This window comes from Manis pentadactyla, chromosome 10 (assembly GCF_030020395.1).
Source record: "Manis pentadactyla isolate mManPen7 chromosome 10, mManPen7.hap1, whole genome shotgun sequence".
Lineage (NCBI taxonomy): Eukaryota > Metazoa > Chordata > Mammalia > Pholidota > Manidae > Manis > Manis pentadactyla.
The window spans coordinates 3,573,068-3,590,643 of NC_080028.1; the positions used below are offsets into that span (position 1 = coordinate 3,573,068).

Below are 17,576 nucleotides of genomic sequence, written 5' to 3' on the forward strand. Positions count from 1 at the left end.
TGGCTAAGGTGGACCCTCATGTGTAAGGCAGGCAGCTGAGGTACCTGGGAGGGCCCTGGGCCTGGCCTGCTTCCTCAGCCACAGGGAAGGGACCCCCGAGTGCCACCTGTCCCTAATCTTCACCACCATCCCCCTTCCCCAGCCCCAGGCAAGGTTGGCGGGGGGTCTATGGGTCCTGACCTCACAGACCTGGTCACCGTTTCAGCTCTGCCCCGGCCTTTGTGTGGCTTTGGGAAAGTCACTGCTTTCTGAACCTTGGTGTCCATGTCCACCAATGGACTCAGGACAGCAGTCCCTCTGGCATTGTCCTAAGGACAGGAGACTCCTCCCTGCACATGGCATCATCGGTGGGGCTGACTTGCCACTATTTACACTAATGGCCTGAGCCCTCTGCTCCCACCCCTGGGGACTCCTTCCAGAAAGACCTGCTGCCATGTAGACTCAGGAAGCCCTGGGAGCCGGGTGTTCATGGGCACTGGCTGACAGCAGTGTGGACCATGAACTTGGCACCAAGCAGGCAGCCAGTAGAGAGGCAGACACACTCAGGAACAGCGGGGGCTGTGGTGGGGCCGGAGCCCCTTGAGCAAGCCAGACCTGAAGACCCTCCCCTCTGGCCTCTCAGGCCTTGCCTGCCCCAGGAGAGGACGTCAGGGAGAGTCTCTCTCCGCTAAATGATACGGGTGGACATGGAGGCCCAGCCAAGGAGGCCATGGGCATGACAGCAAAGCCCTGCCTCACACCGCAGAGCTACGCCCTTCCACCTGGACTTGGAGGCCCTCATGACAGCCCCCTTTCCCTTGGCTCCTCTGCCTGGGGCCACCCTCTCTGGGCATCCAGACAACCTTCCAGGCTTGGGGACAGTCTCCCTTCCTGCAGGGGGCCCGGCCTTGGGTCAGCGGGCAGTGCCTGAGGACAGATGCGGGTCTGAATCCTGGGCAGCAACCTGCGGTTCCCTGGGCCTCTCACAGATTTGCTGTGGGTGTGGCCGTGAGGGGGCACCGTGGGGGAGAGCGATGCTGATAGCTCACTGATGGTGAGCGGGACACCGCCAGCCGCGCCCCCTGGGGCTCAGCCCCCTCCGCTGAGTGGGGACGCTGCAGGGGTGCCCCAGCATGTCACTGGGGTGCGCCCAGGCATGGCAGGGCTGGCAGGGGCGCGGGTAAATACTGCTCCATTACTACTTAGTCTGCAGCTCAGGCCCCACACGCCAGAGAAGCAGGAAGCGCCACTGGGCCTCCTCCCCTGGGTTGACCTTGAACCTGAGGCTTCCAGCCCAGAGGGGGTCATCCCCTCCCACAGGGCAGGGATCGGCGGCTCACGGCTCACGGCCGCCACTGCCTTCTGCTGCCACACGGTGTCGCTGTCGGGAAACACGGTCCGACGGCAGGGCCCCCCCCAGCCGCGGTGGCCCAGGCCTCTGGGGTTCTTCCTCCATTCAACAGATTACAAAACAATTTTTCAACCGGGTGATATAAAGATGAATAAATCCAGGCGGGATTCATTATCATACATGTTATGTTCTATGTTTCATATATACATGCACTAAAAATACAGCATATATATTCTTACTATATTCAATATTGTTGTATACAATATTCCTTTAGATTAAAAAAAAAAAAGTAAACGAACCTGCTTTGTGAGCCCCCAACAGCATGTGGGCCAGCTCTGTGCCCCCTGTGCTGACGGAGGCCGGCTGTGCCAGTGACCTTCAGAGTAAGGACCCCCTGAACGCTGTCCTGCCGCCGCACCCTAGTCCCGGCCTGGGTGATGGCCAGCCCTGGTGCCCACATGCCCGGCGAGCCCTGGCTTGTCTCCGGGCTGTAGGGTCTAAATGCTCGACGGGCTCAGTCATCCCTCCTGGTGGGGCCGAGGTCAGAGGTGGCCTTGTGGCCCCTGGAAGGGCCCACCCGGGCACCCAGGGGCTGTTTGGTCTGACAGTCTCTTCTCCTTGGCAGCCACTTTGACTGGGATAGAAACAAACCGGCGGTGCTGACCATGCCGACGGCTTCATCCAGTTTTTTCAGGACTGAACTGCTTCCACGGCCCTGATGCCCAGGCGATGGGCGGCACCTGGCCCCACGTCAGGCCCACATTTGGAGGGGCTTCCATACCCTGTCTCTGAGGGATAGCCAGTTGGAAAGGGGAAGGCTGGTAGGTGGGTGGCTGGAAGGTTGAGGGGGACACAGGGTGAGACAGGTGCCACCTCCAGGAAGCCACCCTGACTGCAGGGCTGGGCCCAGGACTCCTCGGGGCTCTCCCAGGTCTTGGGCTGCCCATCAGGGCGCTGACCAACAGGTGGTGCTGTGTCCCCCTGGCTGCTCCAAGCAGGCCGTGAGCTCCGCTGGGCAGAGCCTGGCTCCGACTGTGGGGCTGGGCCCAGCGGAGGTGCGAGGAGGAAGGGCTGAGCCGCCTCTGCGGCATACAGTGCTGGTTGGCTTAGACACAGACCCGGGTACTGTGCTCAAAGGCAGTGCCTGAGATGCGGGCATTCAGGCAGGAAGGGGTGGGAGGGTGTGCACAGGGGCCCAGGGCCTGGACAAGGGCAGGGGGCCCGTCTGAAAGGCTCTGAGGCCCGGCAGTACGAGTAGGGATGGAGCGGGGAGGGGCAGGCATGTTCAGGGACACATGTGGCCAGGCAGCTGCTGACTGACCACGGCGTGAAGAAGGGGAGGGGGTCAGGGCCCAAGTGTGTCACTGGACCCGGCCCCAGGGAGACAGGAGGGGACAATGGAGCGCCCCGTACAAGGGCCTCTCCTCTGCGTCTCCAGCTGCAAACTCCTACATAGCCATCAAGACCCAGCTCAGGCAGCCCGTTTAGGACACCCTCCCTGCTGTCTTGGGCTCCTGCTCTGGGCTCCCCCGGCCCGACCCATGGCCTAACAGCAGCAGCTCCTTGCAGACAGGCAGGCCTGGGTGAGGGTGGGCACCTATGGGTGTTGGGTGGGGGCCTGCTGGTCTGCCTAGGTGCGGCCACATGAAGCTAGTGGGTCTGCAAAGACCAGGCAGGAGGCCAGGACACTCAGGATGGAAGCTGGGGCCGACACGGCAGCTTGGGGACAGTCAGAGCGGGAGGGGCCAGGCCTGGGCCACTTTGTGCACTGGCAAGAGGTGCCCGCTTCAACCAGCCCCTCCTCACACCTGGCTGATCAGCCTCTGCTGGTCTGTGTCCCCGACGACATCTGAGGGCAGTGTCCCATCTGTCCCCATCAGGCCAGGGCATTGGGGGGTATGGTGGTGTCCGGTTTTGTGTGCCCCAGGGTATTGTCAAGGGCCAGCCTGGAATTGTCTTTAGCAGGGGGCTGTGGGGAGCCTTGGAGGCCTGGCCCAGCTAGAAAGGGTGGTGCCTTACCCAGGATCTGTGCTGGGCACCTTGGGCATGGGGCAGGGTGTGGACCCAGCCATGCCGGCACCGCCTGAGGGCTGCTCTTGGTGCTGGTCAGGCACGGGTGGCCCTCTCTGAATGCCCAGCTGGGATCCTGGGGATAGGCCTGTGGCAGCTGCCAGCATGAGGACCCGAGGCGTCTGGGAGAATCATGGGTGAACATCTGGGATGGCATCTGGCCTAAAGATGGGCACCTGAAATAAGGACTGTGCCCCAGAAATTGTCCTGGGGGGGCTTCTGGGCTCCAGTCAAGTGCCAGGTGCTGCAGTGGCCTTGGGGCCGGCCCTGAACTGCACACAGAGCTGCTGGCTGGGGTCCACACCCCTGGCAAAAGGGCCTGCGGGGCCCCCCACCAGGATGGGGGTGGAGTGATGCCTCGGCGCCAGAGTCCCACAGCCCTGTGCTCCCAGGGAGCTAGGCGGAGCGGGGGCTGAGGTCCGGGACTGAACCCCTGGGAGGCCCAGAGGCTGCTGGGATGGGCAGGCCAGGGCTGCAGACGGGCAAGCCGGTGAGCCCCCAACAGTCCAGGACACAGCTCCCCAGTTGGGCCACACACGCTCCCCACGGCCGACGTGCCCTCTGACATTGCCCATCGCTGGGCTTCCCAAATGAACATGGGATTCCGGATTCACGTCAGAGCAGCTTTTATTGAAGTCAAGGTGTGCTCGCCCGCGGCGGCCTCCCGTGCAGGAGCGGCGATGGGGCGGCCCTCCCGGCGTGCCGCTGGGCCCCTCAGGGAAGGCAGTAGGTTGTATAGTTATCTTCTGAGGGGGCAACATCACTGCCCTGAAACCACACAACCTACTACCTCACCCCGCCGGCGCCCCAGGAGCGGGAGGGTCCGCACCCACCACTGCCCCACGCCCAGCCTGGCTCCTGCCTGGTGGTCCTTGGCCACCAGAGCCGAGCTGGAGGGCTGGGCAGGTGCAGGGCAGGAGGGACAAGTGGGCGGTGCCTCGGTTTCCCACACAGTGCAGCCCACACCCTCTACCCGTGGTTGCTGGGAGGTGGGGCAGGCGTGTGCCCTCGAGGGGTGCAGGTGCTCAGGAGTGCTCCTCGCTCCCTGCTCAGGCACGGCAGGCATGGAGGACCGTGCCACCCCCGCCCCCTCCTGGGCTGGGCAGGCCGGGTGGAGCCATGGGCCTCCCTGCCATCTCAGCTGGCCCATCCTCCTCGGGCCCAAGGCTCTTCGTCCTGGTGCCCAGTGCTAGCCATGGGAATGTGGTGGAGGAGAGTCCGGACGGGCCGGCTCGTGGGCCTGATGCACAGGATGGGTGGGGCAGGCGGCAGGCTGCACAAACCGCCCGGCGGGTGCACCGGCTCTCAGCGCAGTGCGGGGAGAGGGCAGGCCAAGTCTGAGGCCCTCCCTGCCCTGGACACGACACGCAGCTATCTCCATCAATTCTCACCCACCCGCATTTCACAGATGAGGGAACTGGAGCCCAGAGAGGTCAAGGGAGCTGCCCAAGGTCACACAGCACATGGCTCAGCATAGCAGCCAGCGCCCCCAACGCTGCCGAGGCTGCTCCCCACCCCAATCTGCCCCCTGCGCCTCCCCAACAGGTCCTATGTGCCGTCCACCGTCGGTGTTACAGCCACTTCAGGAAAGACAGTAGATTGTATAGTTACCCCATAGCAGGGCAGAGCCCCAAACTATACAACCTACTACCTCACCCCAAAGGGCCGTCAGTCTGGGCGCCGAGACGGACTTCATGGCTTCCTCCTTCCGGGGGTGGGGGGCTGCAGGGCACAGGGCTGGGAGCCGGGCCAGCTGGCTGCTAAGGCCACTGGGATTCTGGCTGGCGGGTCAGCAGAGGGCCTGGGCACCCCGAGCCACCCTCTCGGCCAGTGCCCGCATGCCCATGGCAGAGAGGAGCCAGCCCCACAGGAGACGCCAGCTGCCGGAGAGGGAAGGGGAGGGAAGGGCAGTGTGGCTTGGGGGAAACTGGACGGTGGCTGGGTCACCCCCTCTGGGCAGCAGTGGCCGTGTCCCCAAGTGCCTTCTGCGTGGTGGCACTGGGAGGGAGGCTGTCATTTGTTGGGGGCCAGCATGTGTTAAACAGGTGCAGGGAGTGTACACCTGGCAGCCCACCCTCAGTCCACCAGGAGAGCCTCAGGGACTGCTGGGCCTGGGGCCAACCTGAGGGGCCACTGGGCCGGCGGGGACCGCCTCCCACGGGCTCTGGTTGGTCCTGCCGCTCAGGGTGCCCTGAGCTGTCCCCACTCTGGGGGAGGCCAGAGGAGGCTATTCTTTCCTCCCAAAAGGCAACCTGGGGAGGGTGGCTGGACCAGCACTGCAGACCCTCGAGGGAAACACACAGGACCCAGTGTCCCTCCCTGGGGCTGCCCACGCCTTTCAAGGGCTCTGCACCAGTGCCCAACGGCACAGTCAGTCTCGTAAACATCAGCCACGGCCTCCAGCACGGCCTCCACCTGCCCGGGCACAGAGGAAACGCCGGAGCAGCCGCCTACCTAGCAGGTGAGCAGATGGAAGCAGAGGGAACACCGAAGACTTCAGGAGATCAGAACGTTTTGCTTCTTGCTTGGTGAAGTGGCAGGAGAGCTCTGTCTCTTCAGTGCCCTAAACCTCCCTCCACGCCCCTTCCCAACACACTGCCCTCTCCAGGCAGGCACGAGGCTGGGCTGTACCACTGGGTCCTCACAGGCCCGGGGAAGCTGGGATGACCAGTCCCATTTAGCAGTGTGGATGCTGAGGCCCAGATGGATGGGTCCCTGGCCCCAGGCTGGGCTGGGGTCTTGTTCTTGGGCCTTCCCAGGCTGGGCCTTGCCCCTGCTACGAGGTTGAGGGGGCAGCTCATGCCCAGTCCCAAGAAGTGGGGCAGCTGCAGCTTCCCGAACAGCCCCTGGGTGCAGGGGCTGTACTGATGGCACCTTGTGCAGGGCAATTGCCTTTTTCCCCACTGGAGGTCATGGCTTAAGTCCCAGGACCCTCAGCCAGCAACGAAAGAGGCTCAGGGCCAAGGCCCAGCGCTGTCCACTGAGGGGAAGCCTGAGATGCAGCCCCTAGGGGTGGGGACGAGAGTGCCTGGCTGCTGCCCAGGACCTGGCTGGCCCACGTCCCTTTGAGGGCCCAGAACAACATCTTACACGAGAGGGTCTCAGGGTCCTGTGGCCTCCCCCTGGACTCTCTAACTGGTAGACAGGACGGGGGTGCCCTCAAGGATGTGCCAGGGAGAGTCAGCCAACCTCTGGGGCAAGGCTTGAGGGGAGAGCGGCCGAGGGTCTTCCTCTGACCCCCCACCCCAGCCATGGTGAGTGAGCCAGGCAAAAAGATTCTGGCTGGCTGTCAAGGGCCTGCCCAGCTGTCCTGCAGGGTGACCAGCCCTTATGAGCCTCATCGCTCGGGACGGGGGCAGCCAAGGACCAGGCTCCCAGCCCAGGGCTGCCCCTGAACGTCTCGGGGCACCCTGAGCGTGTGCTCCGGGCTCACAGACTCAGCCCCCTTAGGCCACACGGACTACACAGCTCCGACCACAGGCCCTAGCAGGCTGAGGGCGGCAGGGGCGGGACAGCCTAGTAGGTGGAGATGCCCGGGAAACCCCCTCGCTGTGCTTCCCTGGGTACATCTTATGCCCTCACAGGCCTGATCTCCTCACTACAATGTGGGGTAAAGGCACCAGCCGCCCCTTGGGGGATCTGAGCAGCAGGCAGACCACCGTTACTCAGCTTCAGAGCCAGAATCCATACCTGTGCCACTGCACGGATGAGACAGACCCTGTCCTGTGGCCTGCACCCCCCTCTCCCCTGCCCCCAACCCAGGGGCCAGGGTTTAGCTCCAGAGCCTGCAGTGCTGACCCAAGAGGGCCCAGCACCAGTTGGGGGCCACTGATTGCATAACAGGCCAGCCACAGGCTGGGCTCCATGGGGTGGGAAGGGCAGGGAGACAGGCAGGAAAAGAGGAGACGCACAGCCCGGTCCACGTTGGCTGTGCCACGAACCCCATCCCTGGTCCCCAGCCCAGTCTGGGAGAAGCAGATGTGACTCAGTTTCCCTCATTTGGCCTTTGTGTTCCAGGCTACTCACCTGCGTGGCATCTCGGGTGGACGGCAGGTGGCCTGGGCATATTAGGATTGCACTCTGGGGCTGGTTCACAGCTGGGCGGAAAAAAGGGGCCCACATCAGGGACTCCCAGCCCTAGAGGGGGCCCTCAAGGCAGGGCGAGCCCAGGGGGCGCAGGTGCACCTGACTTTGAGCCCTGGGGACAGTGAGTCCTCACAGAGCAGAGAGAGACGGGGCTGTGTGCACCTCTTCCATCCTCGCCTCCTCAGGCCATGGCCAGTCTGATGGGGGAGACCAGAGAGAACCTTCTGAGGACAACAGAGGAAGAAGGTCTGCGGTGGACAGGAGTTTTCATTTCAGTGTCACTTCTCGACCTGTTTGGGTTTTAGAAAAAAAATAACAAGGGTCAGGTTTCGGAGACATGCAGGCACGCCGGAGCTCCAGCAACTGCTTTGTGCCTCCTCCCAGGACTCGCCCTGCCACCAGCTGCGTGTCCTGCATTTCGACCCAGCCTGTCTGGCTGCCACCTCACCTGGGGACGCCCTCATGCAAGGGCCTCGAGAGAATGGCCTTTGTGGCCACCTCGTGCAGGATAATTTCAGATCAGATATGACCGAGAACTGGGCCTTGTCCTTGAATGGTCAGAGCTGCTGGTGTTTCCATGTTGGGTGGCCAGCGCCATGCCAGGCTCACACCCGGGGCCTGGGGGAGGGTGGAGGACATGCTGCCCTCCTGGATGCCGGGCAGTTGGTGGGGCCGGGAGGAGGGGCGGAAGCCCTCACCACTCAGAGGAGTCTCCAGACAGGCTGGGGCTCCTGCCCCACGGCAAGTGAGGCCTGGGGTCCTCCCAGGAGCAGAGATGCCCAGGACCCAGCCTGAGGCCTCAGTCAGGGCGTGCTCAATGGGGCACAATCCCACCTGGCCCCAGCAGGGTACCCTCCCGGAGCTGGCACGCAGGGGGGAGCTGGGAGGACAAGTCCGCACGGGAAGGGACACAGGTGCAAGACCAGCACACAGTTGGCCCGCTGACCGAGCCCCAGAGGCTGGACGTGCAGCCTTGTGCAGCCCTGATACATGCCGACCACTGGGCCTCAGTGTCCGCACCCAACCCACTGGGCTGTGTGGGGTCCTGCCCTCTCCGAGGGCCCCCAGAGGCCAGGCCGTCCATCACCGGCCATCCATCACTGCTCCTTCCCACCGCCCCCACCCTGCCCCGCCCTTAGATGCCCAGCAGAAAAATGCCCCCGGGAATCTTTCCCCACCACCCTCGGCCCACCTGCCAGCCTTCCTCAGCTCCCCACCTCTAGTCTTGCCTGGCCTCCTCACTCTCTCATGACCCACAGGGAGGCCTCGGGGGGCCCCAAGATGAATTCTAGCTCTGCCTGGCTCTGGCACCCAGCCTTGCCCTCTGGGGCCCCAGGCCTCACGTCTGGAACCCTTGGCCCAGCAGCAGGTGGCACGGCTGATGGGAGCAGTGCCCTCGAAGGCCTGGGGCGGGCCGCCTGCACATGCTGCCTGCTGCAGGCTCTCCAGGGGACCAGTGAGCAGGTAACATGGCCCCAGCAGGGTCCCCTCTGGCTTCACCCCCACCATGGGAGGGCTCACACAGAACCTGGCTCTTCCTTTAATCGGTTAACTGGGCCTTTGTGGCAGGGAGCTGATGTTGTGGATCCATGACCCACTGGTGGCGACATTTCTGAGATAGTCAGGGAAAGACTGTGCCAGTGGTGTGACTCGCTGGGCTGGGCACATCTACCCTACAGTCCTAGGTGTGAGCCTGGTCCTCAGGCTTAGACAGGGACAGCAGAGACCTCCCCATTCCTGGGGTGAAGGCAGGGTCCTGAGACAGCCTGGGTGAGGGCTGGTGCAGGGCGGGCAACAGCGTGGGCAAGGGCTCCCTGAGCAGGACCGCCGGGGAGCAGGCCGTCAGCAGGTGCCCTGCCATCTGGCAGCTGCCCCGCCGGCCCCGCCCCAGCCCTGCAGTGTCTGTCTGCTTGGAGACCGGGAGCTGGGCAGGCTGGGGTGGGAAGGGCCAGGCCGCGGGGACAGGTGTGTGGGAGGCCTCGGTGGGCAGGTGGTCCCTTCAGGGCTGGGTGGATGTCTGGAGTGAGTGAGGCAGACAGACGGTGTCACCCCACAGTCACCTCAGGCTTGGCTCGAGGCCACCAGGAGCCAGGACCCCCCCAGGGCTGCACCCCCACTGCCGCCCCGATTAGGTTTCTCCCCATAAAGCGGCCAGTGTTTCTGCTCGGCAAGCCACGCCCACAATGGAGTCTGGGGAAAAGACATGGGGGTGGCATCTGGGCGCCAGGGCAGGGGTCCAGAGGGCCTGCAAACGAGGCCCACACAAAGTTAATGAGACGTGCGCACCAGGCAGCGTGACCCACTCAGGCCGGGGCAGGGGCTTTGTGCCCACTGTGTGCCAGGCGGGGCCAGACAGGTGAGGTGCCAGACACTCACCTCAGGCACACAATTATGGGGCACCAAAGCCCCATAACCGAGACAAATGTTTTAATGTAAAACTTAAAAAAATAAAACTGAATGCAGAAAGGCCCATGGTATAAAAATACCCAATTTTGTAGAGACAGGATGACTCAGGGTCCCTGCTGCTTCCCCGTGCCTCGGGCCCCGGCCGCTCTGCGAGTGGGGGTCCTACAGCCTCGGCCCCCAGGAGCGCACCTGGGGGCGCAGCAGCAAAACCAGAACTGGACCCGGATTTCTCTGACCCAGCTTCTTTCCACAGCCCTGCGCATCTCGGGGTGGCACAGGCCACGCACATGGGGAACTGGCGCCCCCAGACAAAGCCCTGTGCCGCCTCCGGGGCCCAGCACTGTGCGTGCAGGACAGACCCAGGCCCCCCTCCTCCTCGGCCCCAGGGGACTCTGGTCGGCTCCCTCCCCGTCCAGCTAACGGGAGATGGATGTGCGGTGCTCCAGCTCAGGGTCCCTCACCCTCGGGAATCTGTGCCCCGACCCGGCTGCCGTCCTGTCCCCAGAGACCTCCAAACTCGAGGGGGTGGTGGCCAGCATGGGGAATGTCCACTCCCCAGGGCGGGGCCAGGCCTGTGGTGATGCCCGAGCCACAGATGCATGAGCCTGGAAGCCCGCAGGAGTAACGGCAGCCCCTGGGGAGCTAGGGGGCTGGTGTTGGCTGGGGTGGGCCGCGTGGCCCCAGACAGCGGGACCCAGCCCTGATCTGCGCCCGTAGGGACCACGGGAGGACCCAGCCAGCTCAGGGGTCGCCAGCTCACAGTTCAGACCCGGGCTCTGGCTCCAACCAGCCCAGGCCTTGGGCAGGCTGTCAGCACCCCTGGCTGCAGCTGCCCACTCTGTGAGGTGGGGCAAGGGTACCAGGGCTGGCAGGCGATGGTCAAGGTGCCACTGTGCCCGGGGAGGGGCTGTCAGTAAGGGAGGCTGTTCTTTGCCATTTCAGGGTTGGTTTGGAATCCAGAGGAAAAAGCGAGAATGTACAGCCTCTGACTGTGTGGGTGTCTCTGTCTGGCGTTAACCATTAGGCAACTGTTTTAACCTCAAAAGTGTGTTATTTATCTGAAAATATTCTCAGTTCAAACCACAGTCTGGGTCATAAGGTGAGGAGATGGGGGAAGGGAGGGACCAGATGCAACCACATCATTAAAAAATGCCTGTGGAAAACCCCACCCTGCAGTGACCCCCTTTCCCCGCACCCTGGCAGCCACTCTTGGGAATGGCCCTCCTGCTGGGGGATTCTCTGGACCCCAGGAGGCTCTGGGCCTGGCCTGGCATATGGCTTTGGGGTGCTGATCGGCATCCCGCCCTTGGCTGGGTTTTTCAGGGGGTGAGGGAGATGGAGCAAACCTCACTTCATGGCGACGGAATGTTCTCCCCGGGAACCGCAAGAAGGGGTGTCTGGGAAGGGCCTATGGTGGCGTCCAGTAACCTTCCCAGCCTGCAGGGCTTGGCTGGGCCACAGGTGCCTGGGGAAGCCTCCTGCAACTCTGAGGCCCCACCCTGCTACCCATGCTTTCTATCCTGGTCCCCTTGACAGCGAGGAACCCACCCTGGGCAAAGCAGAGAACAGCACAGGGCTTGCCCCAAGCCACCAGACAAACCGCGTCGCTTTAAAACGCACTCTTTCCCAAAATGCCATTCCCGGCTTCTTTACAGGGAACAATGTCTGTGAACTTCCTCCAGGAGGTGCACTGCCCTATAAAGGACCTTATCAATGGGCACTAAAGGAGGGCTCTGATACCCTCTGGGCTGGCAGTTCCCAGGGGCAGGCCCTGTCCACCGGCCAAGGCCAGGGGAGCGCCCTGTCCTACGGTGAGTGGCCTAGAGCTGGCTCCTCCGAGCTGCTGTCCCGTCCCTGGCTGCCAAGACTCCCTGGGCGCCATGCAGCCTGCTTCTCGCATGACCACTTCCACCTGGGAAGGTGCTACCTCTGATCGGCTGGGCGCTGTGGGAGGAGGAAGTTTGTTAGTACTGTGCCCAGAGCCAGAGCAGGAGGCTCAAAAGCAGACCAGGGGCTCCCCAGCGAGCAGGGAAATGCCTGGTTGCTCCCAGCTGGGTAAAATGCTCTTCGGGGCAGCTGAGGTCTTGGGTCTATGGGACCTAAAGGGGTCAAGGGCTGTGTAGCTGTGGCGGGGCTGGGGGCACACGGCCCAATCAGGCTTTGTGTGTCGCAGAATGTCAGCTGGCCCGGCCAATGGGAGGCCGAGCTGCAGGGCACACAGCCCATCACCTCCTTTAGGAAGCCCTTTCCCCTGCTTCTAGAGGATGGGCAGTGCCTGTGTCCAGACTGGGAGACTGACTGGCCACCGTGAGCCCCAGTGCCCAGCACAGTGCCTGGACGGAGTCTGGAGGCTCCTCAGGCAGGTGAGGCAGGGGGTGAGCCAGCGGAGGACCCTGGTCGCTGCACCCCTGCCCAGTGTGGCCTCTAACAGACCCACCCCATTCACGTGGGAGAGCGTCATGTCCAGAACCGTCCGAGCTGGTCCGGGCCTGCCAGGGACTACGTTCAGGAGCACAGCTTTGATTACAGCCCTGTGGGCTCTGGTGTGCAGCGTCCCCATCTGCTTCCGGGGAAGCCTGGGGGTGGCGAGGGGGCCGGTCAGGGCTGGGTGAGGGGCTGGGTTCCCAGACCATTGTGCCAAGATGTTGGCTGGTGCCAAGCCCAGGGCAGCCACGGCCAAGGCCTGGCTGGGGCGGGGCCGGTGCTGGGCTCTGTCCAGGCCACTCGGGGCAGGCAGGGGGCGGGCGGAGGCCTCCCTCCCTCCTCCCCCAGGCCGCCTGCTGCGGCCTCAGACAAAATGGCGGAGGGCTGCGGGGCCATTTTGTGCGGCCTCAGACGGCAACAGCCCAGGGGCAGGGTGCACTCCATGAGGCAGCAAGCGGCTACTCGGCAAGTGTGGCCCTGCCCTGCGGAGGCCCAGGAGCACATGGCCAGAGAGGGGCTGGTGGCACCGTCCAAAACCCTCATCCCGCCCTCCAGGGGTCCCGGAGACGGGCTCCTGCCCGGGGGAGTGGCACCGATGTCCCCCACCTCACAGGTGGGCGTGCAGACGACAGGAGGGGTGAATACCAGGCTCATGGCCTCCCAGGCCTGGGCTCCACTGACCAGGTGGCCCGAGGGGCTGGCCTGCACACGAAAGGTGGTGTACACACCCAGCCCGCAGTGCAGGCTGGCATCTCCTTGCTGCCGTGTGTCCAGCACCCACCCACACCTTGCTCATGTCTCCGCCGAGGAGCGCCCCTATCTCTTCCACGCAGCTGTCCCAGCCCCAGCACACACCCCTGCACGGGAAGCCTCTCCAGAGCAGAGCCTGGCAGACAGCGGGCATGCCAACTGCCACAGCCTCCTGCTCCGCCCTGCCCGTGGTCTCCACAGACCTCCAGCAAATCCTACCCCGAACCTCAGCGCAGGGACAGGCCGCACTCAGCCCATGCAGACCAAAACCCGGGGCCGAGGTGCACTGGGCCTGCTGTGCCAGTGGGGCCCGTGAGGGCGACGGGTCAGGGAGACGCTGATCCCACAGCTGGGACACAGCCTGGGCCTTGTGCTCCGACAGGGACGGGCTGACCCGAGCCAGGGGCAGGGCCTGCACCAAGAAACAAGAGTGTGGACTTAGGAGGTCAGCCCCATGCCTTTTCTCTAGGGCGGGGCTGCCGTGGTGACAGACTGGGGTGCAGAGGGCAGGTGCCACTGTCCCTCCCCACCACCTGTGTCCTGACAGCTCTCTAGCCATCCTCACTGAGGACCTTTCCCAGAGCAGCCTCCCTGGGCTCGAGCGAGCCTCACAGCTGCAGGCCTGGGTTCCAGTCCCTACTCGTCCAACACTGTTGTGAACTCCATACCGTGTGCTGGGCACATGCCCCCCCGTCAGCACCCAGCGAGTACAAACACCCGGCACTGTGGCATGCCAGGCCCTGACCCGACCCCATCCCACCATGTGTCTCAGTCCCCGTGGCAACTGCGGATGAGGAATGAGCACAGAACAGCTCAGCCACTTTCCCCCAGTCACACAGCGCAGGCCTTACCATTCCCATTGCCACCATTCTGGGGATGAGGGAACGGAGACCCAGAGATGCAGCTGCTGGAAGGGCCGGACCCCTCTGTACCGGTGACCCCAGGAAGCCCCACATCCCAGACATGGACTTTCTGGCTCCCCAATTCCCCAAGCACGGTCTGGGGTGTCTGACCACTGAGGAGAGCAGGCCCTGCTCCTTCCTTGTCCAGCACTAGCCAGGCTGAGCTTGCAGCCTTGTAGTGTCCAGGGAACAAAGCCTCTGACCAGGGACCCGGTGTCTGGCCGAGCCCAGGCCAGCCTGGGGCAGTCTAGGCAGCAGCCCTAAGCACTGCCAGGGGCACTGATTCTGGGGACCTCTTGGCTTCACGCCGCGGAAAGACTCCTTACAAACCCCTGGCCCACCCCAGGCACGATTCCAGAGCGGGCCCAAACTGCCCCCTCCCTGCCCCCACTCCTGCCTGGCCCCCAGGGAGGCTGCCTCTTGGGATTAGGCAGCCTGACACTACAGCGGGACCCCAACATCTTGAAGAGACCACATGCTTGAAGAGGTCCCTGCTGTGAGGCTGGCCGGCTTGGTGGCCAGGGCTGGCCCCTCAACCTCGCTGCTCTAAGACCCCCACCCGGCAGGGCTGTCACTAAGAGCAACGGCTCACTGGAATGGTGTCAGGCTGAGAGCCTGACATGGGAACAAGGAGTGCCTGAGCAGGCCACCCGAACCGCACAGCCACGCCATGAGGTGTGGCGTGCAGGGTACGCGACCTCACACCCACCCTCACGGGTCTGCCCGCCACGCCCCTTCTCACTGTGGGGTTATCCTCTCCCAGGGAGCTGCTCAGAGCCAACAGGTAAGTGTTAAACTAAGCCAATCGTCTATATTTTGACAATATTTTCACTGGGACCAGAATCAAATGCAAGGTTATTTTTAAGTCCTTAATTTGTTCAGTCTGGGTAAATAAAGGTACCTGGAATATTAGGCATTAGAACAAATTCCTGCCCCTCCTCAGCTGTGGGCACCAGACGCTTGTCAGTCCTGGAGCTGGCAGACGTGGCTTCTTACTGTGGCTCTGCTATGGGCTGCCAGGCCCATGGCCCCAGCCTCGGTTTCCCAAGAATAAACAAACTCCAGTGAGCCACTGTCCCCCTGCCCAACCCGGCAACCTGAAGGGCCTCCGCCTCCCAGTGGCCACCACTGCTGCCCAGGGGACACGGGAGGGATTCCACAGTGGGGGGCCGGGAAAGCACCTGGACTGACGGCCTCGGGCAGGCCCAGCAGGCTGCACCGGACCCTCGGGTCCCGTTTCCCCAGCGACTCCCTGCACAGCTGCGGCCGCTCTGCTGTGTTCCTTCCTCCTCCAAGCCCTGCTGGCTTCCTCTCTGCCCGCACTCTGTTCTCCCCCTTCCTCCATTATCCCCCCCGCCAAGTCCCCCTTTCCCCTCTGTCCCTGATGTCCCCCCGGGGCCTCTCCACCTCCCCACCCGTGTCCCACCCCAGCTTTGGGCACCGGCTGGCGCAGGCCCTGTGTGCAGACACAAAAGCCCCGGGGGCAGCATCTGCAGAGTCTGGCGGGCGAGCTAGACCTGTAAACACGCGAGGCCCAGATGGCAGAGGGGTCCTGGGCTCAGACGCAGCAGCCCAGGGTGCTCTCCACACAGATCTGGGGGGTGGGCCTGCCCCTGGCCATGGCAACAGCAGGGGAGGGGAGATGATGCCTGTCTGGCCCCAGCCCACATGGCCCCGACTCCTCAGGAGGCTAGAATCAGCCAAGCGGGCACAGCAGCCCGTACTGCGGGCAAGCTCTCGGGAGGGGCAGGGTGTGGGCAGGGCACCTGGGCTGGCTCTGAGTAGGACAGGCCTCTGTCAGGGCCACAAGGCAGCCGTGACGTAAGAGCGGCAGGCTGAGGACCTTCTCACCTGATGAGGCCGTGAGCTCTGCCCTCCTCCACGCACACTGCAAACCGCCCAGCGGATCCCACCCCAGCACTCGGCCCAAGCCTTCCCACGGTGGACCCCTAACGGCTGGCTCCTTGCAAACGGAGCACCACTCAACTTACGTGCAAAAGGGGGCCGAGAAAACAGGCTTGAGACCAGCTCCTACAAGTAAGAGACCTGGGCAAGCCCTGGTCCCTATGCTGCAGAAGGGGGCCAAGGTCAGAGCAGGCCGAGCCGAGCCTCTACAAACGTGTAAGAAGTGCCTGCCTGGCTCCCAGGCCTCCAGAAGCCGCGTGGGTGTATCCACGTGTGTGCCCATGTGTTACATGTGTGTGCATACCCCGACTCAGGCATGCCCAGCCTAGGTACCTGAAGGAAGGGGGTGGGTAGTCATTCAAAACACTGCACTGACCTGAGGGTGACGTGAGCTTTAGGCATCACCTGGGGATGAGGAGGCCGGGAGAAGTGGTGAGACCTGGGAAGGGAGAGATGCTGGGTGAGTCCCAGGAAACAGCCCCTGGCAGGTGTTGGCACACATCCCGCACTGTACCCTGTCAGCTCCAGCCCACCCTTCCCTAAGGCCCCATGAGGCCTAGCATGGCTCAGAGGCCACCCAGAGCCTCTCAGAGGGAGCTGACAAGCCACCGCATCGATGTGACTTTGTGGCCAAAACACGGGGGCTGAAACACCCAGGTTTTGGGGGGTTACCCCTCTCCAAGGGGCAGTAGCTGGCAGCATGTGTGGCTGTGAGGATATGGATTTGCGAGTTCAAAGTCAAGCTCATGGTACAGAGTGGGGGCCCTCAATGCCTTTCTCTCTATCTAGGTTTTCAGGGCTGGAGAGAATTAAGAGAAACAATGCACGAAGCACTCAGGATGAAAAGAGGAACAGAGCTATGCTCAGCATGAGGGAGCTCCCCCCTCTCTTCCTCCCCTGGCCTCATTGGGTGCTCGGGACATCTTGGAGTGTCAGCACCAGGCAGGTCCCTCTCAGCACCACTGCTGAAGACAGTACTCCCTAAACATTACCTCCAGCATGGGATAAACTTTCCCTCTTTGCTTTGGCTTCTAGGAAGCTCAGAGCTGAATTTATAGGTCACCCCCCACAACTGGGAAGCTTCTACATGACATGGCTTCTTCTAGGCCTACCTTAGATTTTCCCTTTGCCACAGTTTCCTTGGCGATTTATTTTTATTTACCCTTTTGCATCGTCTACATCACTCTAAGCTGCTCTGCGTGTGTACACATGTACATGCACATGAAATTCATAACACATATACATCATATATTAATAGAATATACATGCAATAACATAATTTACAATACACTTAATTTAAAATATAGGTATATATCTAATATATATATATACACCAAACATGGCAGGACATAAACAAGTAAACATGTAACCCCTCGGTTCTCTCTGGGCTTGCGTGATCAGTGAGGGCTACACATGTAGGCTTCATCTTTTCAAGGGGTTATGACTGACCTCGAGCCAGATCTCTCCCCACTCGATCAGCCCCCGCACTGTCGTGGCCAGGCCACCTCCCCAAGGCTTGGAAATCGACCTGAAGCCACATGGCCACAGCAGGCCCGGGGCCTGAGACCCTCTTGGTTGCAGAGATACTGCGAACAAGGCCCCCGGCCGCTCGGGGCTGAGGTTGCCTGCAAGTCCCCAGGGGGCGCGGGGCAGCGGCTGGCTTGGCCGGGACCTGCTGTCTCATCTCAGTCAGCACCCAGCAC

General features: G+C 62.8%; 1 long non-coding RNA gene across 1 annotated transcript; it reads right to left on the reverse strand.

Moving 5' to 3' along the window:
* Positions 1-4,009: 4,009 nt before the first annotated feature.
* LOC130678917 (uncharacterized) lies at positions 4,010-16,344 on the reverse strand. The gene is made up of 2 exons (XR_008991872.1): positions 16,250-16,344; positions 4,010-7,776 (listed from the first exon to the last, which is right to left on the reverse strand). It is a non-coding gene; the product is annotated as an uncharacterized LOC130678917 (long non-coding RNA).
* Between the last annotated feature and the right edge of the window lie 1,232 nt (positions 16,345-17,576).